Raw genomic sequence first — 27,235 nt, 5'->3', positions numbered from 1 at the left:
GCCAAATTCCATGGTCTGATTTAAGATTCTTCATGGAAATGAACGTACTTTTTTCCCTTCAGATGAGAGATAGAAATATAATATTTTATTATTTTCAATTAACATTAACGATTCTTCCCCCCTCCCTTTTTCTGGCCTGAGGGAGTTCAATTTTGCTATTGATATTGCTTTAAAAGGCAGTGAGTAGCAAACAGTTGCTTGGTTTTAGTAAAGCTATTTATTGCATGCTTCAAAGAGTTATTTACCATATAAAGCTTTGATGATTAATTCAGCTAGCAGTGCTCACTCTTCCCCTCCATTCCTCCATTCCAACCCAAAGTGAATAAAAAGTCATATATTTGAAACACAAATCTGTCCAAGATTTAATATGAGCTGAGAACATGATGACACAATTAAAAAACAAATCAACAATGTCCTCATGAAGTTATATTTAAGAGGGTTTACCATTTCTATAATAAAAAGTTAAATAAAGGGGAAGTGATCACTATTTTAGTAGTGTTTGTCATTGCATACTATGCAATTATTTGCTCTGAAGTCCTTTTAGACGGAATGGTATTTGCAAGCCATGGAGATCTTCAGTACTTGCGTGCCATGAAATCAGATCTGTAAGTATTCCTGATATGGAACAAGAGATTCTTTTTTAAACTCTTGCATTTTCATCTCCTTCACATCAGAGAACTCACATTCTTAAAAAACGACTGAAGATTTTTCTTATTTCCATGTGGTTCCTGCTTTCTAAATTCTGTTGCTTGTTTTCTCCTTGGAGTTCTAAATGTTGCTTTAACATCTTTAGGTGTGATATAGATAGATTTAGAGTGATGTAGTTAGCACGTCTCAAGCTGCAGCTTTTAAATACATTTGAAAACCTTCTTCTGAAGGAAAACAAGACACTCTTATGGGAAAGTTACACTTTATTTTGGAGGCATCTCTCGCAACTTTTCTTTCCAAAGATGCTGAATTTACTATGACTATTATTAACACATGTATGTAATTAATCCTCTGTTGCATAAGCTTTTTCATGTACAGCTAATCGAGGCTAGTTTATTCCTTTGGACAGCGTAATCACTAACTTTTTAAGGGAGGGATGAAGGTCCATTTTCCAAATCAAATGCAGTGGAATGTTTGAGAAAGGGCCCCTTTCCATGGATTTACACCATATGATGTGTTGATCCTCCTGGGCACAAGTTGCCTCTCTATGCTCTACCATGTAACTATCGTCCTGCATTCATCTCCACCCTGCCCTTGGAACTTTTTTTTTTTTTTTGCAGCTAATTATATCCATAGAAAGAGTTCAGTGTAAATATGGTTTTAGCAGTTTATAACAAGAAAAGTGGTTTCCACTTATTTTAAATTCAAGTTCTGTATATTCAATTACTGTTAGCAAGCACTCCACCTACTGGCTCACATGATGCCAAGCAAGTAGACCAGGATGGGAAGCAAATCTGCAGTCAAGGATATTTTCAACTCTGCCGACATGAAAAGGATTTCAACTTCCAGATTGTCAACCAGGAGGATCCAGCATTACTCTGACTTGCTGCTCACCAGTGTGACGACGATTCTTGGTATTGTCTTGATCAACTGACAACTTAATTGTGAAGCAGATTCCCAAGATCAATGTGGTGTATGAGGGTAGGATGGCTCAATGAGAAGTGGATTTTTGTAACTGCAACAAAGAGGGAGTCATATTCCAGAGCCGCGAAATGCCTTGTACGCATACTTTGAGCAAATATACATGCACATGAGCATAGATATAAAATGTATTTTGGTGTTTAAAACCTTCTTAAAGAAAACAGGAGTTCAAAATGAGTTAGGATTATAAGCATTGCATACAGCTACTTCTTGTCCACTGGATGTCAATTTTAAAAATGTAATATTGCAGTGGAAAGAGTAAAATGAATGCTTGAAAAATTCCTTTGATCATTGCCCCCACCTCTATGAACTTTTTAGCTTAGTAGTCTTAGTAATGAATAATTATATGACAGAGAGAGATTAATTTTAGGCATTAATAGTGAAATCAAGAGAAATTGAACCAGCTCTGTTCCACAATGTCAACATAAGGTATAAATCATAACTTTCTGCCTACTGCACCCACTCACCCACCACTACCCATCTTGACATCTTTTTTTAAGTACAGATTACTATGTAATTATTGCCACTGTGCCCATATTACGGCATGTTTGAATATGGCAATAAACAATATGGCAATTAATGTGAAATAATGCAAGAGCAAATCAAGGGACATAGGCTAGATATAGAGGCAAAGCAGCAGGAACGTTGAAAATAACCTTAATGGGCTGTTGATGTGGAAATGCTTTTCCTAATATTGTCTCAGGGTGTTACTGTGAGCAGAGCTAGAAAAAAGAAATGCTAAAGGGAGAATGTCTAACTATATGAAAGGTTTCTTGGGGTCAACTGTATTTTATCGCCAACTTTCCATCTTCTCCAGGATTAATGAAGAATCATCATATGCTTTCAATACCATGGAAAGGTCTCCTGACTCCAGAAACTCTTGTAGTTTGCAGCTAAACCAGGATACAATATGGCTCTCAGTAATAGAACCTATTCTGGGCTGATGAATACTTGTGCACTGATACTGGAATAGCTTTATAACTGCTTTAGTAAGAGCCCAGTAAACTGCTTCCCAGATGCATGAATTTCTCTTTTGGCTTTGCAAAGGAAGTGTTCACAGTTAAGGAGAAAAAAAAATCAGTTCCATTAAGCATTTACCCTGCAAAACAGAGATTGCGGAATCTTAGCACATGACGACACAACAAAATTTACCTGACCCTTCCAAGCTAAGGAAAACAAGACAGAAGGTCCTCTCGTGAGGCTGTATCATATATATGTTCTGAGGCTGTGCTGCCCATATGTTCAATAGGACTGTTGAATCTCAAAGTTATAATAATTTGCAACGAGGTGCCAGAACCAATTATTAAATATCATATGATCCAACAGAGATGAAATAAAAATATACAGGGTCGATTTTACTGGCTTTGACTATTACAAGGCATTTAAAGTACTTTAAATTTACAGTGTAACTTGAGGGTTGTATTAACGACTTCCTTATGCTAGAATTTTGTTCCCAGATGAATATCATAAGCTAAATGCAGATGGCATATTTTTCCAAGGACAAAGGGAGTCTTGGCCTTATCCTTTCTTTTTGATTTGTATATCAACTCAAGAAAAGGAGCTAGGCTATTATGATATCTTCCACTAATGTAAACCTTTATTCAAAAGCGCAAATGACAGCCAAAAGTACAATTCAAGTGAGAAAAAAGGTAGTTGTGATAGTATCACAGAATGATACGATCTCAGCCAAATCGCTGCCTATGGTGTAGAAAAAGGAGCCTCTTAGTCTTCAGCATAAACAGTTATAATTTGTTTACTGTAACATATCTAAAACATGAATGGGTATATGTTTTAAATACTGGTTCTGATCTCAAAGCCAAGGTCAGTTCCTTCTCCCTGATTGCTGGAGTTCCACCCTTAGTGAAACCAAAGTCATGTGGATTGGTGGTTTACCTCCAGCCAAGCAAGACAGACAGAAGATGAAGGTGCCTCTTGGGGGTCTTCTTGCTACTGTTATTTCAAAAGTACTAGTAAAAGTTTCAGTTACGTCCTCAGAATCAAAAGTAGATTGCTCTACCCTAGGAACTTACTGCCAGAACAAAACCATCTCTCTGAGTGGATTTTCTTGAGAATCAAAGTTGCAAGGCAAGCTCCTCTAGGTTTATAGGAAGTAGAAACTTTATGGCCTCTTCTTCAATCTCAGCTTAGTGTGTTTGCAAAGTCCTCAGTGTGATCACTTTAGGAGATTAAACACTGTCTTCTCTGTCACTGGAGCACTGCAAGCATAGGACCATGTTTGTCTATGTATGTTTACAGCACCTGTCAGTCGATACATGAGAAACAAGAAGAGTAATGTAAACTGATCCCCCCTTTTGCTGAATATTTAATGCAGTTCACCAGAAAGAAAAGCACAAACATTCTACTTTTCCAATGCTTGTCTTCCATGCCCTCTTCTAACATTCTCTGGGGAGAGGTGGGTTTCGATCTTGGTCAAAGCAAGTACCCATTTACTTCAGAATCTTCACTTTCTTGTCTCGGCTTCCTTCCTGTCTCCTAAAATGAAATTTATTTTATTTTAGCCACCTCTGAGCAGACTTGTGTGTATATATTTTCAGATAAATTGGATTGCCCATATGGATTTTTAAATCAGTTTTCGGATCAAATTCAGAAATATGTAAACTGTTGTGTTGTTGAACCAGGCAGGAGTACGACATATCACTCAGATGAAGAGCACCCAGTACTATAAAGTGATCTTTAAATGAGAAAACTGGAGTGTAAGTCAATTAAAGGGACCAATAATGGGAAAACAAGTGCCCACTCCAAAGGCAATTGTAAGACATTTAACCCAAGGAAAGTTGCATTATACATTTTTATTAAATTGAGGCTATATTCACACTTACTATGGTTTGAAATGTGAACCAATATTTTCTATCTTTGGTTTCCTTGCTTTAAGATCTCTTAATGTGCATAAGATGTAATTCATAATATCATATGACTGTTTTAAGTTTGCAAGTTACTGTCTCCAAAGTTATAATTTAATATAAATCAATAAGTGCCCATTAAACTACTATGCTCTCTCATAAAGCAGTATCTGACTCGAGATTAGTGTAACAAGACCCTGGGATTCCTAAAATCTTGATTCTTTGTATTTAACCTTATTTACAACATAACACATCCAATCTTAAAGAGCACTATCATTTAGCACAATATAAAGTATTAGCTTTCAAAGATGCATTCAATCCTATTTAAGAGCTCAGACCTGCTGTTTTTCCATAATCTTTGTAATGAACGAAAGGGAAAAAAAGTAAGGTCCAAGTAACAAAAACAAAAAACATGAACACCCCACAAGTATGCCCACTCAAATCCTTTGTGAAAGATATATATAAATGATATTAGTACCTCTCAAAATAGTTTGTAGAAAATCTGCAAACTCATGGAATTTAGGGAGAGGAAAAAGAGACCTTTCATAAATCTAAAAGGCCTAAAAGGACTGGTGAAAAAGATCTCTACCCACTTTCCAAATGGAGGTCTTCAGAATGAGAGGAAAGGTAATGTCATGTACCAACAAAAAACCAAAGCAAAAAAAGAATAGAAAGAGGAAGAGAGGAAAATAGAAAAAAAAGAAAAGAAAATGTATTAAAACTCTTGCTTGAACAACTGCACTAATGTCATCGAAGAAATGTTAAACTTCAGAGTGACAGCTTGAAAACTCTGACATGTCTATACATTAATTTCTTAATATCTGATAGTATTCTAGTTTTTCTCTGGGCCACTCTGAAGGGTGTGACTTCCTTTCAAGCTATCAGTTACATTTCTCCTGGCACGTATCCTCCCATGAATGAAAAAAGTTGTGTGTAAACGGTTAGGAAAAAATATTATAGAACATATAGAATATACTATATTATATATGGAAAATATTATAGAATGTAGTTTTGCCATTTCATGCCATATTCAGTGTTTAACCCCATGAAAGGCACAGTGCTAAGTGCTTTCACTATATTATCTCATTAAATTCTCTCAGTAATCTCAGAAGATATTTTTCTGCCCATTTCTCATATGAGGTAGTTGAGACATAGAGGAATAAATGAGTTGCTACAGTTCATGGAAGGAATGGTGGCATGGAGATTCTTACACAAATATATCTAATTCCCAAATTCATTCTCAAAAGTCTACTCTGCAGCTTCTCATAAATTTCACTCCTTGAGAATTAACCATGTAATTTTGAAACTGGAAACATCAGATGGGGAATGAAGGCACATGACTTACTTCCCAGAAATGGGAATGAAGTCACAAAAGGACAACGTGTAAGTTTTGAGGATAAAATGAATTAGTACCAATACAGCATATAACACATAAACACTATTCCAAAGTGTTAAATGTTATTGTTATTGGTGACAGCAAAGCCTCACCAAATTATGGACTTCAACTTATATATTTCATGTAATGAAAATCAGCTCAAGAGAATGATACAATGGTCATGAACGGGAAAATAGCTGAATGATGGTACCCCCACATCCTTTCATCTTATTTCCCACATTTTCATCCTCGAGCTCAAGAGGACCATGGGGTCCTGTGGTGTGACCCATCCTCGGTAGGTTGACTGTGTTGACAGGAAGGCAAAAAACAACACCTCAGTTTTTACTTACACCATTAGCACACTCAACAGACAGAAAGCTTGAAGAGCCATCTATTCTATTAAATAATTAAATTCAAGAACAACAAAACAAGGATTTATGTCTGCTGAGATTTCTTTTTCTTTTATCTTTTTCTTTAAGCAAAGAAGAGTTGGTCTCTGTTTTGGGGGTTTTATTTAATTAGCAATCAAGAAATTGTCTAATTCTACTTCTCTTGATTTGTGTCTCATTACTACCATCAACACACTACTATCAAGAATGTGTGTATGCATTTGTTTTAAATTAAATCTATGGCAAAAATGACTTCTGTTTAATTAAAACAACAATAAAAATGACTATCTCACCTGGGTAAAGCAGAAATGAATAAGGTGCTTTGCATATGGGTAAATAAAAAGGAAATTAAGATCCTAAGTTTAACAAGTGATACAGAAACACATAATTTTCTAATAAATGATATTGAAAAATACTTGGTAAGGCAAGAATGAGATGATGATAGTTCCAAATAACTTAAAATTTTAAACTTCCTGATCTTTTTTGAACATTCAGTTGTCTCCTTACCACTCAAAGCTTGGTCAAAAAAACAGAAACCACAGTGGATTCTGTTCATTTTGGAGAAATAAGAGGTCTGAACTTCTCTGGTTACAGAATTGTTGTGGAAACTGGAATTTTGGTGTTCTTACTTCAAAAGTAGAGTAGGCAAGTAGCTATGAAAACATGAATTCTAAGTGGTGGAATGTTTCTAGGCCATGGAGAATGAACTGGTGTCCACCGCCATCTAGTTGTTATTACCCCTGGGAATTACAGGTACTCTACTCAGTCACAGGAGAGTACAAAGACACGGAACTAAACACTTTCTTATACAAGAGGTCTTTGCAGATCTCTCTAAGCAACAGACTTAATTGGTCCTATATTTGATTAAGAGCTTTCTGTGATTAAGTTAAGCAGATATTTTCAACATTATACAACTCACAGAAGGATTTTGGCAAACAATTTAGATTTTCCAAATGACTATAATGATATTTTTGAAGTTTCAGATGTTTAGAAGAATGTTAGTCTAAGGGATAAATGTTGTCCCTAATTGGACTGATTACATATTTATGACATAAAGTTTGACTTTGGAACTTCCAAGGTTCAAATAAGAACCATTTCTTCCTATAAAAGACTAAATGAAGGTACATGCTATATCACTATATTTATGAGAAAATCCAAAAAAAGCTAAGATCCTTAGTAATAATTATTTTTTAAGTTTATTTATTTGTTTTGAAAGAGAGAGAGAGAGGCAGAGAGAGAGAGGGGAGAGAATCCCAATCCCAAGCAAACTCTGCACAAATTGTACACAGCCTGATGCAGTGCTCAAACTCACAAACTGTGAGATCATGACTTGAGCTGAAATGAAGAATTGGATGCTTAACCGACTGAGCTACCCAGGTACTCCCCAGCCCGAGGCAAATGATATTAACCAAGAACTTATATTTTTGTTGGACTGTCGAAGGGTTATATGTGACTTGATCAATGTAGTTTAGTCAGTAAGCAAATGCTTTTTTTTTTTTATTTTGGAGAATTCGCATAAAATACTAACTGTAGGGGTAAATGACACAGATACTGTTTGTCTAAAAGATGAATTCTTTTAGCTCTGTGTATGCCTATACGAAATTGTATAATTTCTTAGACCTGTGTTAAATGAGGAAACAAATAAGCATATGGGAACAATGTTCTTTGATTTACTAACAGTTGGACTAATCATCACACAGTTAAAAAGTGAAAGATTCAACCAATTATCTCATATTTATATCTGTATCAGTATCTATCTATATCTTCTGATGTTTGGGACACAGGAATAATTTTAGCTGTTTGGCTCTTCTATGCCACCAATGACCAATTGGACCAATGTTAATCCAATCAATTGACAATACTTATTTAATAGCTGCAAGTGTAAGTAGGGTAATAAAATGTGAATTTAAGAAATATCCAAGCAGGATAGTTACTAAAACTCAGACCATATGTTTTTGCTATATTAAACCTCATTTGGTGTAAAAGGTATGTCACATCTTTCTGAATAGGAAAATTTAAAGTCTTTTAAGGAGACATTTCATTATATAGATCTTTCGGCTGACTTCAGATTGACTAATTAATAAACTGCTTGACAATATGCATTAGAAAAGAAGATTGAGTTGATACCCATTCCTTATACACAAGTCCATACACGCTCATTTACTTTGAGAACATATATACGTATGCATACACACCGGTGCCTAGCTTAGTGTCTGGTACTTAGTCAGCATTCAGTATATACTTACTGAATTAATAAATGAAGGCATATAATTATATAACCAAATGTATACTTATTTCTGAAATGTATAACCAATTTTTAAGTAAAGTTGCTTTTTTGACCTTAATAATCTCACACATGGTTAAATAGTTATTATCCCTTAGGATATAAAGTATGGCTATAATGATTTCTCATTTTTAATAAGTAATTTTATTGCTGAAATAATATATGTACTTCATCCAGAGAGTCAACGCTGCATTTTATTTGTTAGAAAAAAAATGGAAAATGTATTCTTATTCCCTGTTCTCCTAGTCTGAAACCAGTGTGATGCTTTACAGATCCAACTGCCTTACTGCTAATTTGGGTTACATAAAAGGTAATCAATATATTTTAATTCCAAAGTCTGAGTTCCCTGAAAAAAATCAATGAAAAATATCATTTTCAATGCCATTTAATTTACATGAATTGGCTATCCAGCTATTCTACAGTTATGTTTTGTTTTTATTCAAAGGGTTGAATGTTGTGTTTTGTTTTCAACAGATGTGACTCTGAGTGCACTGGAGAACAATTTATGCATTGGGCTTAGAATTTTAAGGGAACATACCATCTAATGATTTGCCCAGGATAAGCAGTCACTTTAAAAAGTAGTAATGAAAGCAATAAAAATTACTTAAAGGATCAGTTACATCTAAAATGATGAAATCAATAACAATATTTTCTGTGGGATTCTTTCTCTCTGATAAGCAAAATCTTTGCTTAAAAGCTGCATTAAAATTTAATCACAATCTGTGTGCTTTAGCAATTGATAATTTCTGGACAGCTGTCTTCTGCTTTGTTTAAGTCTTGTGTTCCTTCTGTTTAAGTTATGCCTTTTAATAGCTGGATTAAGTACATTTTGTTTTAAAGTGTATTATTAGAATATGGCCATATTTTATCATCTTCCAACAGTGGCTTGTGGTTCTGAATTCCTTTGCAATAATGTTGAAACTCACATGGAAACCTCATGGATGGTGAAACTCCTGGAAACTTGCCTTAGTTCTATTAGTCTGTTCTGACCTTAATATTTCTTTTTCTGAATTCCATGTGAATAGATAACAATTTGTGCTAATCATCTTAGAATAAGTACTTTAGCATTAGACTAGGAGCTGGAATCACCTCTAATTCATCTTTGTTTACCTGGTTGCTGCTATTTTGTCTGCTACATATTGAATAATGAAAATATGTGTTCAGTGATTTAATAAATAATTCTTAAGATAATTTTCTTATATACTTATAAAAATTTCTCAAAAATTACCTCAAAGAGCCATCTCAGCAATAGCAACTGAATATATATGTGTACTGACATCCTCAATATTTAAAGGGATAGATGATCACTTTTTAAGTGTCAGTGCTTCATCACTTAGCCCAGATTATGTAACAGCCAGTTCAGCAGTTACTGCTATTCCACCGTCCCGCTCTCTGTGTGTTTCAAAGGAGGAGAATAAAGATTATCTTTCAAAGTACCTCCTCTGATTAGATCCCTACTCTCTAATTAATCACCTAACACAACTGCCTGAACTTGGAGTGATAATGTCATATTTATTAGAGGATGACTATTTAAAAGAATCAATTTGTTCGATGTTAGGCTATGCACTTATGTTCTGAAGGTGAAATAGCAGACACAGTGGTCAGATTATAATGTCTTGTGGTGAAATAGTTTTTATTATGCTATTTTAATGTAGTCAACTAAATCGATAAGATTAACTACATTTGTCAGTGTTCAGACCAAAAAAATTTGTACCTTTTCAGTAGCTTCATTTATGTGCTGGTATTTACTTTTATCTTTACATCAGATGCTAATTAATTAAATACTTCTGCTGAAACTAATAAATAAGTAATAATTAGATAAACACATTGCAGAAACATAATTTCAAAGAAGCAGATTGAAGTGGCTTGGGAATATAAGTAGCCATATAGTATGTCAATTAAGAGAAAAACTGAAATATTCCAAATATGTCCACAATATGTCCAAATATGTCTGCAATATGTCCAAATATATGCACAATATCACAAAATTTAAAATAGTACGTATTTTAACATATATAGAAAATGTAACATAGACCTTTAGAGTGGTTATCTGAGAATAAAAGATTATTGGTAATGTTGATTTGAAAGTATAATTTATATAAAATTTAATCTAGAAGTCAAAACATGTTCTTTAGATAACATAATTTTTGGTATGTATAAATTATATAAGACAGGTAAATTATTCAGCCATAAGTGGGTACCTGATTCCTTTGAATAAAACTGCTCCTTGGGGGCTGGGGGACACTGAAGTAACAAAGTTACAAACCCGTCTTTAAATGCTGTGGCAGGCCATGCATACAGTATGCCTCATTTTTAACACTGCATCACAGAGAAATTTTCGGATGGTATAAAGAAATTTAAGAAATTTAAAGATGTATGTTTGAAAGCTTAGAGCAAATGAAAACTTGAAGGTGTGATCTCATAAATTACTAATGTGTTGGGGTCCTTATAATCTTTATTTTCTCAACATTATTTTTTGTAGGGTTCTATATTCTAGCGTGTTATGTTGAAATGTTCAGGAACTAAAACTGCTTTTGCAAAATAACCCTAGAAAACCATAAAAACTGCAAATCCTTCCAAGGAATTGATCTGAAGTAAAATCATTTTAACATGCTTTCTTTTCCCCTAGTAATTTTCAGAAGCATTTTTTCTAAGATCAAATTTTGACACTATCCCTTTTTTTCTCACACGATGATGTGACTCCTCCTATTATTAAACTTTACGGTTTGAAAAGTCTTTCTTATTTTACTGCCTCCAACATAACTAGGTTACTTTTTTAAGAAAAGGTGAACATATTAGCATTACATAAAATGCTAAAGTGACAAAGAGTTAAACTAGGAATTTTAGATGAATACACTAGCAGTTTGCCATTCTGACAGCAAAAGCCAAGCTAGTGCTTTAAAAAAAAAATGCAAGTTTGAAAAATGCAAATGGTGTTATCCAAATATGCAGCCATATGTCCATAATACGCACATTTTTGGGGGAAAAATTTGTAACGATTTCTATCACAGCATTGTATCTCAAAATGGTGGGATTTTTAAAATATATATATAGTGCTCCCTAGATGATGGTAAAATATTGAAATTATCTCTCACAATCTCCTATATACATTACAGTGTAAAAAATTCATTATTTTTAGGTTTACATGGAAATTTGGCTCTATGTTTTAATATTCCATTTTGAGTAGGTGCTCTACTTCATCTATAACATAGTCAGCAAAATAGTCCAATAATAGCCAGATTTTAGTCATCAAATTTTCAATTCAGACAAGTGAAGTTTAAAACACAATCTCTTCAAGTGATAAAGTAAAAGTTCTTGGAACTCAAGGTCTAAGGGACAGGGAAAAAATATAATTAGTTTGAGGAACATTAAGCTGTGAAATTTGGATAACCTTTGAGCAACTTTGCTCTGTTGATCACAGCATCAGTAAAATAGGAGAGTGGAAGCCAAACGCAAGTGGTGAAACCACCAACAGGAAAATATCAATTAATCTTTTTCAATAGAGTTGAAGTATGGGTAATCCTCTCATTAAATAGTTTGAACCTTTTTCTAAGTAAACAAAGGAGGGATAATGAGTGATGTGGTATGTCTTGTTTACATGGAGAATCTTCAAGAGGCTTAGCATAACCTCTCAACACAGAGGTCTTCTTAGCCACTGGTCACTAATTACCCTCTTTTAAAGGTATTTGTCTAAGCAAAAAGAGGATGTTTTCAGACTTAACATGAGAATACCGTTTAAGTGCCAATATTTTGCACTTAAGCCAAAATATGAAGTTTTAAAATCTATGGGATCTTCACAAACAAAACAAAAATTATTTCCAGTACCTATTTGAATAAATGTTCATTTTCTTACAATCCATGTCCCAAGAGTTACTTCTATTATAAGAAAGAATTCATGTCTAACTGCTAGAGATAGGGTATAACTATTGACTGAACTACTCCATCCCCCTTAAGACCTCCAATCACTGAAAATTCTGGCTTGGAAGGGCGAAGAGAGGCCTGGAATTAACTTTCATTATGTCATTCTTCTGCCAACCAGTTTGCCTTTGATATTTAAGCAATTTGAGAGTAAATACATTTTTTAGTTTTCTTGTCACCATTCAAGTGCCATTTAAAAGCCACATGATACCTTCAAATTTCTGTATGATTCAAACACCAATAGCCATTACCTATTGCTACAAATGTTTTTAATGTACCAGGTACATGAAACAAAGGTTCATCTATAATGGACTTATAAGAAGAGAATTTTGCCATTATCTTTAACCAAGGCCCACATTTCTTAACATGCTTATTCATAATAGCTATCTCAGTGAGCTTTTACATGACTCCATATATATGAATGAAATGAATATTAGTAACCTTAATGTCTGTGACAGCATTTGTCTCATTTCTAAAGGACAGTCTAAGAAGTTAGAATTACTAAATTCATCATTATAAAAATTTGTCATAAAGAGGTGGTCAGAATTATGAATAAGTGATGAGAGATGAAATTCTTAAATAATTCTAGCCCTAGTAAAATGATTTTCTTTTCTTTTCTTTTTTTTTTTTTTTGCCATCGACTCTTGAACCATTCACATGGACAGTGCTATGTGGATACTTTCTCTGGATTCTGTTCTGTGGATTAAAACATGAAAAGTGGAAGAATTTTACAGGAAGAGTTAAGTACAAAAAGAAAATTTCCCTTTTCACGTCTGTGACTTGTGACTGCTGTGTTCTTTATATCTGAAAACTTTATTAATTTATTTTGAAGTAAAATTTCATTTTTTAATGTAACAAATAAGCCATGAGGACATACAGTTTATACATGTATGGAGTCCTATAAATCTACGATAACCTTGAGGATAAAACTTAGAGACAAACACATGGGAGCAGTCTATGGCTTTGTCAATAGTTGTCCAGTGTTTTAGTAATATCTCATCTTGGAAACAACATTGATTTTAGTATCAGAAATTTGCTTCTTTTTCCATTTGAGTGCTTTATGTGCCCTATCAATTAAATAACACTTTACACAATTTTTTGAAAGTAGGTATAGCTAATCATGTGATAGTGTACCAGTGGCTTAATTGAAGTTTTTTACAAATTAGAGAGATTTTATTAAAAGCATCTTTAGAAACCATTTTAGCTCTATGATCTATGAATATGGTGTAGATTTTCACATGGGAGAATTATGATTTTACTTATTGTTATTTATTTTAATGCATCCCAATAATTTCCTCATACTCTTGATGAAAATGTTGTATTATTATAAAACTTTAGAAAAAATAAATACACATACATTTGTATATATATATAGTATAAATGTAGATATATGCAAAACAGGGAAATGCATATGAATAAAGACATGGCATACTTTGAATTGATAGTGCAGTTAATGTGGGCAAAAACCAAAATTGCCTTTTAAAAAAACAGACATAGTAGATATTTGCCTTTAGGATAATTTCTCTGTAGTGACACCAAAAGCACAGTGTGTGTAGGAAACCTTAGTCAAAGTTTACTTATGTGATGCTTAGTGTGGTTGATGAAATTCCACAGCATCTAAACACAAAAAAACATTGTAATTATTAAAATTACTAACAAAATATCCTTCTTGCCCTTATGCCTGTTTATTTTCCAAGTTTCTGTTTGTTAAAGATTGTCTGTTATTAGAGAATTAATTTAGAAATGCATTTACACCTACACAGTCACCATTTGATTTTCAGATACTTGTGGAATAGCTCACTGTTGGTTAAATGGGAGGTGTGGTGGCCAATTAGCATACAGTTGAATTTAGTTGATTTACATATTTCTGTATCTATTACTAGAAGCTATTTTCTCTGCCACCCAAAATGTTGTTATTTGGTTAGATTTTATCAGTTTTAATGATAGTTATAATTATGAAATAGTATTATATATTTCATATATAAGAATAAATAATAACATATAATAATATGTAAGAATAAATATATAATATATAAGAATAAATAAAAAGCTTGTCCTTTCAAATTACACTTTCTCTTAGGTATTTGTGTTTCTTAAGAATTCACATAACTTCAAAGAACATCTGTAAATTTGCTTTTTAATATATAGTCCAGAATAATATTTCATTCACAGAAAACAGAGAGNTAAGCGAAAGTCGGACGCTTAACCAACTAAGCCACCCAGGCGCCCCTCATGCTTTGTGTTTTATAACTGTTAGCATGACCCGAGGACCAATCAGAGGCATTTTTATCTTCTTCCTATTTATAATGCAAAATACAGCTTCATAATTCTCAGAAGATCCTCATGATGCTTGCCACGCCCATTTGTCCCTGACATTCTTAAATACAATATTCCCAACATCTAATCATATTATGTAATATTAAACCAAAAATTATATGTCTACTCTGATTACTTAAACTCTTATTTCTCAGAATAAATAAACCCTACATTTTATTAATAGGACTGATACTCTCAGAAAACATAAATTAGGCCATTTACTTTGGGATAGACAATATGCTTTCCAAAACATGGTAAGAGCATGTCAAAATAGCAGAAGATTGTTCACTGATCTAAATAAAATTTTTGGGAGTTGTTTACCACCATCACCACACAAGCACTCACAGATCACAATTTAACCTCAACATTAGCTAACCCCAGTTGCCAGTGAGGCAGGGAGGCTACCATAAAGCCATGAAGAGAAGAAGCAGGGTTGGTCTGCACACAGAAACAAGTCAGTAATTACCTCAAAAATATCAGTAGAAGCAGAGCATCAATTCTGTACCTGATTTTACCATAACCAATCTCTTGTACCTTCTTGAAAACAAAAATCATACTTTCAACATGATAATTACCTTAGCTTCATTATTTAAAGAAGGGAGACCCTGAGAACTCTGGGATATAACCCATTTAGGGAAATCTCTCTTCTTTGATCCTTACCTCTCTGCCTTTCTTATACTGAAGAGAGAAGACATTCATATTTTTTCAGCCCCTGTTCTCCTTGGCTTTGAGTGAGGGGGAATGAAACACTTTAAGCAGCAAAGAGAAAGAAAAGTCATAAATGAATCACTAAGTGGAATAAAATCTGTGCTTTAATCAAAACTTTCTGTGACTCATCGATTTTTTTTTTCTCCTCCACAATATACCATGGTGAAGTCACTGTCTTAGTCACTCAATCAAGGGAGAATTGAATTTGAGCTCATTTCGGAAAATGAAGTCATAAATTTCCCTGAGTGAAAAATGACGAACTATATTAACTCAGTTTGCATACATCCCAAATAAGGCAGGGAAGAAACTTGATTTGTAACTGTTGATGTCACTAGAATTCAAAGATGTGTAAAATTCCTAAGCTTGTTTTCCATTCAAAGTTGATGAAAGAAAGTACTTCCTTCAGTCCTGTGGACTTCCAAACTTAATTTTTTTTTCTTCAAACATAGTAAGTAGCTAATTCCTAAGATTTGCTCGATAAGGTGAACATATGGAAAAAGTAAGAAAAAAATGTGGTGACCAGAATGGGTCAATATTTACAAAATTCATATCCCCACCAAAAATACATACCTATTAATATATATTAATTTATCTGTGCCTTTGTAAACAGCAAGAACTTTTAAATTGGTCACTCAGCTCATATAGTCCTTATTGATTTATTTTAACTCAGTTAGAACTATAAACCTCAATATTATAAAATAGAAAACATTAAGATTAAATATATATAAACAAAAACTATAAATATGTATTATACATACATATATTCATGTATTATACACACACACACCACCACCACCACCACCACCAACAACAACAACAATAACAACAACCTGTGAGAGCTCATAACAAAGATTAGCAGGTTTCTCCATGGACAAATTTTACTTGGACTCAAAAAAAAGCTTTATAAAGACCAACTGAAACTATGGTCAGAATAAAATGAGAATTGGTCATTAAATCAAATAAAATACTGTCCTTCATATATCAATTGGACTTGGGTTCCATGTGCATGGGATCCTACATGGGACTGTGGAGGAACTAAAGTATTTATTATAATAAAATGATTGCACTCTCTAAAATTGTGCAAAAAATAATTCCTATGGCATTGTAGATAAAGTAGGTATAATACATAGGAAAAAATCATTATCGTATTCTCAAAATTTGGGTTTTACAGATATTATTGAATAGATACTGTTGGTATATTTGGTTGAGAATATAAAAGTGTTATTTTTATGTGTAATGAATGTCTTTTGACATTCTGAGAGGTTAAAAACCCTACAGGTTATCTGTAAATAGTCCATATTGCTTAATACAGTTTCGGTCAAATGAATTATCCTGAATAGTTCTCTACTGCTTAGTTCAGCTGGGAAACTTCCAACATGGAGTCAAGTACCCTTGTTCTTTAGAAGTTCATTCTGAAATGTCCATTGCTACTTTTAGGAAGTTCAGTGAATGCGACTTTGGGAACTTAATCCTAATAAAGAAAGATCATCTCCTCAACGTCCAGAAGTGCCATCATTTTGACCTTTGTCACACAGCAGAAAATGAAGAGTAGCCTCATGTCCTTTCTCGCTCTCTTCCCTCTCCATGTTTCTAAGTTCTTGACCCCTCTGTCTTCTTCTATACAAGAGAAATGACCTTATTTTATCTCTGTAATCCCCCCAATAAAGGCACTGAACCCAACTTCTTGGGGTTAATTATCTGATCCTCTCTGACCATCTTCCTACTCAAGCCTTTTGTGCTGTTAGAATTTCCCTCTGCTTGTTTTGTTGATTGCCCATTAGATGGGACCCTAGCTGAGCAAACATCAGGAAAAAAAAAAAAAAGATATATATGGACTTTTTTCCAGAGTGATAGATCCTCCATTTCAATCTCAGCCTAAAATGAGATTTACCTTCCTCTCTAACAAAGTCCTTAGGATATTCTGTTCAAAAGCTGAGTCAAATGGTTTTCAGGAAAGATATATTACTTACCAGGTTCTCAACTGACTACCTAGATTATTAGAAAATACAATAATCCATTCACACACAATTTTTTGGTATGTGAGACAGTGATTTTTAATATTTTCTTTTAAAACACACAGGAAATTAACTCCTTAAGTCAATGTAACTCAGGGAAAGAGGAAAAGGATAGAATTTCAGAGCAAGAGTGCATCCTTGTTTAGGTTATCACATTTGCATAATCCCATTTCCACAATGCAAGAATTTTACTCCACAGCACAGAGGAGCCTTGAAGGGTAACTCAGATATTTAAACTATGCAGTTTACCTTGAAGGGCTTTTTTATCATACTTTTAAAAATTAAATAATTAGTTAAGATGTGCCAAATCTACTTGTGATGAGCAATGGGTGTTGTATGTGATGAATCACTAGATTCTACACGTGAAATTAATATTACACTCTATGTTAACTAACTAGAACTTAAATAAAAACTTGAAAAAATTAAAATAAAAAGATTTTCCAAATTTTATATTTTGAAAAACAGACATATTTTAAAAATAAAGGTTTTACCTTAGTTATGTTGATTTTGGTAGAATTTCCTTAAAGGTCTAAGGTATTTAAATACTCCTCAACACCACTGAGTTTTCTATCCTTTACTCAATCCTAAAAAAAGTAAAAGAAATATATTAAAACTTAATAGTTGTTAGACTAGGTGAGTGTGACCATTTCCAGGTAAGTTAGGGAGCTCAGATTTACTCAGTATAAAAACCCTAGGTTAATATTTAGCTTTGTCCATACTATAAGTATAGAATTTAACACTCTGATTCTAATCAATCATGCCTGTAGTCTATCTCTTTCCCACCACATTATCATGACCAACTAATGAATGAGTCAGGTTGCACAGAACTATAAGGGAAAGTAATCAGACTTAATCACTGATCAATTTCCTCCAGGGTACAAAACTGACAATTTTCAGCTTTTGGGGCTAGCCCTGGAGCAAAAGAAGAAAAATAATAATGATAATACCACTAATAACATAATAAACTAAGGGTTATATTTCTGACAGACACTTCTTGAGAAAATGTAACCTTACACAAAATATTCTCACAGGGAGGCATAAGGGTATAGGTAACCCAAATCAGTGGTGTCCTAAAATGGAATTGATAACCTTTGTGGTTTTTCAGTGTGACAAAGTAGTAACCCATATTCTAGACATAAATTTCTTCAGGACGGGCTTAAGGAAACAGGTGCAATTTTGATAAAATTCAATCTCATAAGTAAAAATCAACCATATTTCTCTTGCAATTGGTATTTAATGGGAAATTATGAATTCCTTAATATTCTTCTTAGTTTATTCATAAGTATCAAGAGAAATGGAAGAAGATGGAAAACGAATTTTGAGAAAACAGCATCCCTAGTAAGACTATATATTTGTAGGTCATAGAGAATTTCTGAATTTCAGTGACTCAGGCAAATATTTTTGCTAACATGTTTGATATCAGGTTATGTCTTTGGGAAATCACATTTTTTAAAGTCAGTCTTTATTACCCAAAGGAAAAGGAGACATGGAAAATAGATGAAGAACCATATTTTTAATCTAATGAATCACATCCTAAAAAATGACAAGCAAGCACAGTAGAAACATAATAAAGATTTCCTATAGTTAAAATTACTAGCTATTTGCATAATCCCAACATCCGTCTGTTAAAACAATATGTACCCACATATTTTTTGTTTCAAAAAAGAACAGCAGGCAAAATAGCTGTACAGTTAAAATTCATGGATTTGAAAATATATATATATATATGATGAAGTTTATTTATGCTGAATAAATCCCAAATTTACTTTTTCTTTATTCAAAGTTTGAATTTAGAACTGCTCCTCAGTTTTTATGCCAACTTTGGAATAAATGAGTCATAAGAGGTAAAGCTACTGGTTGATAACGGAATATAATAACTGTACTCACATTTTGACATTTCTATTGCACCTTTCACCTTGAGAAAATCCAAGGCAATTAACCTAAAAATCAATTCTATACTGTAGGGATTTTGCAAGCTCCAATTGAATCCAGTTATCTTCCAAGTTATATCTAAAAGTGTAAGTAGAGCACCCATAGCCCTGTCGGCCTGTCAACCTACCTTACTGGCATTTGCTACCAAGAGACCTCCAAGGTCTGGTGCATGTACATGACCCTATAAATGATGGCCAGTTTCATTGAAAAGAAGGAAATCCTGTCTTTTGTAACAAAATTCATAGGCCTTGAGGACATTATGCTAAGTAAAATAAGTCAGACAGAGAAAGACAAATAGTGTAGGTCCTCACTTTCATATGGAATCTAACAAAGACAAACTCATAGAAACACAGTAGAATGGTGGTTGCCAGGGTCTAAGGTATGGGGAAATGGGGTCAAGGGGCATACACCTCCGGCCATAAAATGAGTAAGTTCTGGGATCTAATGTACACCATGGTGACTATAATTAACAATGTTGCATTAAATATTTGAAAGGTGTTAAGACAGTCCATCTTAAAAGTTAATACCACATATTCATTTAAAAAATGGCAATTCTTGGGGTGCCTGGGTGGTTCAGTTGGTTGAGCATGTGACTTTGACTCATGAGTTCAAGCCCTACACTAAGCTGGCTGCTGTCAGCACAGAGCCTACCTTAGATCCTCTGAGCCCCTCTCTCTATGCCCTGCCCCACCCACTCATGTCTCTCTCTTTCTTTCTCAAAAATAAGCAGTAAAAAATGGTAAGTGTGTGAGGCCATGGATGTGTAAACTAAACTCATTGTGGTAAACATTTTGCAATATGTATGCAAATCATTATGTTTACAGCTTAAGCTTACATGTGTTATGTGCCAATAATATTCCAATGAAGCTGGAAAAAAATAAATACATATATAAATGCTGCTAGTTTAAAATAATGATGGCCAGTTGGTCATAATGAACCATGCAAATTTACTGACTTTATACTCAAGAGCTAGGCATACCTAGCCATTAAGCAGTTTATTTGTCAATCAAATAGAATATTAGTATCTTGAGGTTTTAAACATCCTTATGTGTTATAGAATTCAAATTCTTACCAAGTACAAGAAACACATGATTTCTGTTGTAAAAATCCTCTGTTTTAATATCCTCATTACATAGGCAATTCTAATGATTAGGGGAATATCTACTGTTGTCTACATCCTTTAATCAGTAAACTCTTTTACGGTGCAAAAGACATAAAATGTAGGTTATTGCCTTCTGAGCTTTTACAGATGATAAATAAAAATATACAAACATAATACTAAAGATACTATGTCAGAATATAATTTCACAGTGTGGTAGGAACACAAAGGAAGGGAAAGGCAGATCTACCTGGACATGAGAGTATCAGAAAAGGCTTCAGGGACATAAATATCACAGGTAAAGTGTTAAGTAAAGAAAAATCAAATTGTAAAATTGTACTTATAGTGTTTACTCAGTTAAGTAAGGAAAAAATAGAAAAATTAAATAGGTTAACATATTAAATATGGTGCTGCATACTGGAATGATGGGCGAGACTTTGTTTTTTCTTTAACATACTCAGGAGAACATGTAATTATTTCATGCTCAGGGAAAAAAATTCAAAACACCAACAAGATGTGTGGCATCTAGAATAAAACACATTGAGTCTGCTTGAGGGAGAAGGGAATTTTTTTCATAATTGCCTCACTCTTATTTTAATTAACTAGCTTTAGTAAAGAGTCTTCTCAAAAAAGAGAAGAGATAAAGAATACTAAATAGATCCACCTGAGAGACAAACTTAACAATCCTACTACCGCCACAGTCAGGTAACATTCACTGTGTCACAATTGAGTGTATATCAGCTTCTAAAGTAAAGCATTCAAGCACGTGAAACAGTATTTGTTTTAACACACTCTTTATGGAATGAATTTGAAAGACTTTTCTGAGTTTTCCTGAAAAAAAAAAAAAAAAAAAGCAGCCTCCCACAGCTGGCTCCTCTATTTTTGGCTTCTCCTATCCCTGTTTTTATGGCAGCTGAGAAATATTAATGTGAGAAAAGTATCTTTTATTTTAGTCGTTAGAAAGAATTTAACAGAAAACCCTGCATCTTTAGTAGTAGAGGGTAAGAGTTCTAGGATCATACTGTGGGGAGTACATCCCTGGAACAATGTGCAGGGAAAATGTTACATAAAATAATATGTTCGACTTACGTATGACTTCCCCAAAGTGTATGCTGTTTACCTATAATGCTAAAAAAACAATTTCACCAAAAGTTAATATGTCCCCTAGGAATAATTACATAAAATGGGTGTATAATCAATCTCATACATAAAAAAGGCAGAGTAGGAAAAACTTATTTAATCTACCACCAACCAACAGAAACAAATGTTTATCAGATCCATTTGAAAGTAGGAGAAACATTCAGCTTTAAGAAAGACTTTTTCCTGACCTATAAAATTGTACATACCTATAAATTAAATTAGTTGTACATACCTATAAAATTAAATGCTTCAAAACATTAATCTTGAAAAAAGTCGTGATCACATTTGATCCAGCAAATTGGCTAAGAAATAAAATGCAGTACTGTAGTCACGGATCCAAACCACATTTGAAAGAGTAATGACAACTTACTTCAGTTTTATTGACTCAATCAGATCATATGGTGAGTCATTTCCAGACATATCGATAAACTCATTGATTCCTCTCATTCTTGTAGTCACTGGACTATAGAAAAAAGGATCAGTAGCCATTTGACCTTCATTGTGTATTAAACAAACACCAGATGGCAAGGATTCATTCAGGAAATCCATTCTTTCTTTTTCATAGTCATGTTCACACTGCTGCTTCCCACTGAGCCTTTCTCTCTGCTTGTCATGGTGCCAAAGCTGCCTGCATAGCACCTTTCATGCATCACAGCTTTCAAATCTTGTCCCATTAGTTTCATTTTGTTTCCATCATAAATAATCTCCCACTTTCTCATACACTCTTTCATTATCTAATAATGGGCCAGGTCATTATACAAAGGAGCCAAGTATTAAAGGGTTAGTGAGTACAGTTTGTCCACTTGGTTTCTGGCCAGTGTATGAACTATTTATTAAACAGATAAATTTATGCAACTAAAAAAGGAGATCTAGAGGATGCAAACATCCCCATCCTGCTAACACATTTCAGCACAAGATACAAAAAAGCTAGGACATTAGAATCTCAAATTGGAAACTTTAAATTACTATATACCATGAGTGTAACCTAACTCAACCTAATTATTTCAAGAAACACACAAAAGCAAATACCCTATCCTCTGTAAAATTCCGTCACAATTCCTCTCCTTGGCCATTCCCTACACTCATTTGGACATCGGCCAGCCATCCAGAAGTGTTGAAATGTTGGTAAAGCATTCACAAGCCAAGTGACTCCATTCTAAGAGTGTTATCCTATGACGAAATTTCACAGAGTCCAAGAAGGGACATTTGTCTTTTGGAAGAATGTTGTATAGAGAAAAATAAGAGAGCTGGACATTATGTGAGGTTTATTGCCAACACTGAGAAGTTTAGTACAAACAAGGAATGCTCCCTGGGTCTCAGCAGAGTGTCCTTCAGTGTTCACAGAAAGTTAAATATTGAGCAAATAAAATATTCTTACAGCTAGAATCAGTTTCTTCCATTATTTCAGGAAAAGTTAAGAAGTTTAGAATGCAGTCTGTAGGATGCTATAAATATAAATATGTCAGCACTGAGTTAAATCATCCCAGCCTATTATTCCCACAGGCAGGCCAATTATCAGGGGATAATTGGACTGATAATGAGCATTCTGACTGGTCGAGAGGTCCCTCTCGGGGTATATCACCCCTTCCCTTATAAGGCCGTCCTCTGTGCCAAGAATGGCATAGGTTATAAATGGGGGCATTTAAAAGAATCTAGTATCTTTGAGAAAATCAGTTTACATTGATTGAAATAAGATGTTGAATACTAAATTTTTTTAATAAAGAAGCAAGGATACAAGCTATTTAGTAAAACACAATAGAGGTAACGCAATTATTTTATTTGTGTCTTCAAAAAAATATTCCCATTGTGTGAAACAATTTCAACTATATTTAGAAAAATAGGAAATAAAAGATAAAAAGACCCACTCATGATCTCATCTCCCTAAGAGAGCCAATTTAATAATTTTAGAGTTTGAAATACATGTTTACTGCAAAGTCAGTTATATCATTTGTGTAAGCAATTATTCCATTATTTACTATTATATGTTGACAGTAAGCTCATATTAAGCCCTATCTATGCCAGCATATTTAACTAAATATTTTCTGCCTGGGTTGCTCTTTCCTGCCCTCTTTCACCAGATAAATGCTATTTATTCTTCAACTTCAGCTTAATTTTCACTTCTTAGGGGACAGTTTTCCTCTGACTTCCCAAAGATGAGTGCTTATGTTCCCTCTTATGCATTGATTCTTCCTAGCCCTTAACATTGTATGTGATTATTTCATTATTACCCATCTCTTCCAGTGAACAGTGATCTCGACGAGGGCAAAGCGATTCTTCTTGTGCTTAGTATTATATCCCAGAATAGCACCTTGCACATAATAAGTGCTCAATAAATAATCATTGAATGGCTGACTAAATGAATGAACTTAAGCATTGTCTGTGTCGCTCTAAATGGTGAGATTGGAACAAAGAAGGGCAAATGGTTTGTGTAGTGATCTATGAATAAGAATACACATAGCTAATGACAGAACCTGCCCTGAAATTTGCATCATCTTATATTTTATACTTTATGTCATCAGCTCACTAGCCCTGTATAAAAAGAAAATATCGAACTGAGAGTGATTATACAGGAAGGGGAAAACAACTGGTAGAGGAAAAGAAACTGCTTAAAGATCCCAGAAACTGTCCATAATTATTTACCTTCTACATTGTTTTCCTTTGAATGGAAGAAATATTTCTTCATCATTTTCAGGATGGTTCTGTTTTCATATAAAGTTCCTGATCTCAGAAAGGTTATAAACCTGAAAAAGAAATTAAAAGTACCTTATCATATATGGCTTGATTCCACTGAGTCAAACTACAAAATACATAACCAGCCATTGCCAGTCTGAACCTTATCATAAACCTTGCTTCAAATGTCAGTTCAGACTTTTTGAAAACTCAACTCAATTTCCTGCCGACATTCTCAAGGTTTGTCTTCTGTCTCGCTTTTGCCTCAATTGCTAATACCACCCTAAATTCCATTTTTAAAAAAAGACTAACAATTCTTATTCCTATTCATTATATAAATTGTAATCCTAATCGTATATCCATATGAAAATAAATTATATGTTTTGTCTCTATATTTTATAGTTTTAGGTTTTGTGGAGATATGTACTTAAAATTCTTAAAAAATAAATAATTTTGACATTTTAGCCAGGATATTTCATTAGATACTCAGCCATACCATTTCAAGTTTTTAAATTATGAAGTTTTTTAGAGCAGTCTTTTTATTCACAGCAAAATTGAACAAAAGTACAGAAAATACCCACATACTTCCCTTTTCTGACAAGTGTATAATCTCCTTATTGACATCCTATCACCCACATTTGATGAACGCATATTGACACACTATCATCCCAAGCCCATAGTTTACATTAGGGTTGACTCGTATGTTGTACATCCTATTAATTTTGTCAAATATGTAATGACACATATTCACCACTGCAGTATCATACAGAATGGTTTCACGGCCCTAAAAATTCTCTATGCTTCACCTATTTCTCTCTCCTCTCTCCATTTCCTGGAAACCACTGATCTTTTCACTGTCTCCATAGTTGTTCCTTTTCCAGAATGTCATTTAATTAGAATCATACAGCATGTAGCCTTTTCATACTGGCTTTTTTTCCCCACTTAGTAATATGCATTTAGATCTCCTCCATGTCTTTTAGTGACTTGACAGTTCATTTCTCTTTCTCACTGAATAATATTACATTGTCTCGATGTACCACAGTTTATTTACCCATTCTTCTACAGAAGGACATCTGGGCTGCTTCCAAGTTTCAGCAATTATGAAGAAATCGGCTATAAGCATCCATGTGCAGGTTTTTATTTTCATTAGTATGAGCAAACACCAAGAAGTACAACTGCTGGATAATAAAGGAAGAGCATCTTTAAGAAGAAATTGCCAAAGTGTCTAACAAAGTGGTTGTAATATTTTTATTTACCACCAGCAATAAATTAGAATTCCAGTTACTTTACATATTTTCTCATCTTTGGAATGTTCAGTGTCTAGGATTTTGACCACTCCAACAGATGCATAGTGGCGTCTCATTGTTTTAATTTGCAATTACCTAAAGGCGTATGATGTTGAACGTCTTCTCATATACATACTTGCTTTCTCTCTATCTTCTTTAGTCGAAGTTTATTCAAGTCTTCTGCCCATATTTTAATAAGGTTATATTCTTATTGCTGAGGTTTGAGTCTTTGGCATATTTTGGTTAACAATCCATCATCAGATTTTTTTCTTCTAAATGTCTTCTTCCAGTCTTTGGTTTGTCTTCTCATTCCCTTGACCTGTCTTTTGTACAGCAAAGGTTTTTGATTTAAAAAAGCTCAGCAAATCAATTGTTTTTCCTCAGGGATCAGGTCTTTTGTGTTGTATCAAAAAGTCACTGCTATATCCACCGTTACTTCGGTTTGCTCTATTTTATATTCTAGGAATTTTACAATTTTGCATTTTACATTTAGGCTTGTGATCCATTTAGAGTTGATTTTTATGAAGAGTGTAAGGTCTATGTCCAGATATATATTTTTTTGCATGTGGATGTCCAGTTGTTTCAAAGCCCATTTGTTCAAAAGAGTACCTTTTCCCCACTGTATTGCCTTTGCTCCTCTTGTCAAATATCAGTTGACCTTATTTATGTGGGTCCACTTTTGGGTGTTTGTTCTGCTCCTTAGATCTAGTTATCTCTTTTTTCACCAATACCACACTGTCTTCATTACTATAGTTTTATAGTGGGTCACGAGTCAGACAGTGTCACTCTGATTTTATACTTCTCCAATATTCAGTTTGTTGTTATGGCTCATTTGAATCTCCATATACACTTTAGAATCAGTTTGTTAATATCCAAAGTCAGTTTGGGATCTTGACTGGCATTGCATTGGATCTATAGATCAAGTTGGGAAGACCTTAACATCTTGATAATTTTGAGTGTTCTTATACATGAACTTAGAATATCTCTTCATTTACTCTATGATTCTGTTCAGCAGTCTTGTGATTTTCCTCACATAAGTCTGTATATGTTTTGTCCGATTTATATCTAAGTATTTCATTTTCGGTGATGTTAATGTAAATAAAATTATGTTTTTTATCTCAATTTCCAATTGTTCACTGGTGGTATTTGGAAAAGCGGTTTCTTTTCTTTTTTTTTTTTTTTGAAGTATAATCAACATGCAGTGGTACATTAGTTTCAGATGTATAACATGGTGATGCAACAATTCTGTATGTTATGCCACTCTCACCACAAGTGTAGCTACCATCTGTCACCAAACAATGCCATTACAATACCACTGGCTGTATTTCTTATGTTGTAGCTGTTATCTCCATGCCTTATTCATTCCATTACTGGAGGCCTGTATCTCCCACGCCCCTTTGGCAGATATCAGTTTATTCTATGTACTTATGGATCTGTTTCTGGAAAGCAAATGACATTTAACCTTGAATCCTGCAAGCTAGTTATAAGCCATTATTAGTTTCAGGAGTTTTTGGTCAATCCTTTTGGGTTTTCTATATAGACAATTGTGTAACCAAAAGTTCTGTTCTATTTATTCTCTCAATTTTTTGTGTGTCTAAGGAAGTCTTTATTTC

The 27,235-nt window shown here is 33.7% G+C and overlaps 1 long non-coding RNA gene across 1 annotated transcript in view; it reads right to left on the bottom strand.

Annotated features, from left to right (window-relative positions):
• Positions 1 to 3,942: 3,942 nt before the first annotated feature.
• Positions 3,943 to 27,235, bottom strand: part of LOC144238814 (uncharacterized) — a 42,766-nt gene continuing 19,473 nt past the window's right edge. The window contains exons 4-6 of the long non-coding RNA XR_013337215.1: positions 24,307 to 24,407; positions 17,987 to 18,079; positions 3,943 to 4,122 (exon numbers count right to left, since the gene is read on the bottom strand). This is a non-coding gene — a long non-coding RNA (uncharacterized LOC144238814). The remainder of the gene's footprint in view (positions 4,123 to 17,986; positions 18,080 to 24,306; positions 24,408 to 27,235) is intronic.

This window comes from Crocuta crocuta, unplaced genomic scaffold, assembly GCF_008692635.1.
Source record: "Crocuta crocuta isolate KB4526 unplaced genomic scaffold, BGI_CrCroc_1.0 scaffold116, whole genome shotgun sequence".
NCBI classification, from domain to species: domain Eukaryota; kingdom Metazoa; phylum Chordata; class Mammalia; order Carnivora; family Hyaenidae; genus Crocuta; species Crocuta crocuta.
Note: the sequence above shows the minus strand (reverse complement) of the source record. Positions and strands in the feature narration are given on the sequence as shown.